The sequence below is a fragment of the Cyprinodon variegatus genome, unplaced genomic scaffold (genome assembly GCF_000732505.1).
Source record: "Cyprinodon variegatus isolate N-32 unplaced genomic scaffold, C_variegatus-1.0 Scaffold24, whole genome shotgun sequence".
NCBI classification, from domain to species: domain Eukaryota; kingdom Metazoa; phylum Chordata; class Actinopteri; order Cyprinodontiformes; family Cyprinodontidae; genus Cyprinodon; species Cyprinodon variegatus.
Genome location: NW_015150477.1, coordinates 1,585,684 through 1,586,258, shown reverse-complemented (window position 1 = coordinate 1,586,258; position 575 = coordinate 1,585,684).

Genomic DNA, 575 nt, shown 5'->3' with positions numbered 1-575 from the left:
AGGTTCTGATGCTCTGAGGTTCTGATTCTAATGAGGTTCTGATGCAATGAGGTTTTGTTCTAATGAGGTTCTGATGCTCTGAGGTTCTGATTCTCATGAGGTTCTGATGCTCTGAGGTTCTGATTCTAATGAAGTTCTGATGCTCTGAGGTTCTGATTCTAATGAGGTTCTGATTTTAATGAGGTTTTGTTCTAATGAGGTTCTGATGCTCTGAGGTTCTGATTCTCATGAGGTTCTGATTCTCATGAGGTACTGATGCTCTGAGGTTCTGATGCTCTGAGGTTCTGATGCTCTGATTTTAATGAGGTTCTTATTCTCATGAGGTTCTGATTTTAATGAGGTTTTGATTCTAATGAGGTTTTGATTCTAATGAGGTTCTGAGGACTGATATTTGTATCAAAATGGATCCCAGAACTGGAGGGGTTACTGTTAAGAACATTCAAATATCTGCTTGGTTCTACGCAGATTCTGTTGGGTTTTGTCCCATAGACCAACAGAACCAAACCCGGAGGTGACGGAGCCCCAGCCGGGCCTCTGCCCCACCCTGGGTGCTGGGGGGGGGGGGGGGGGGGGGG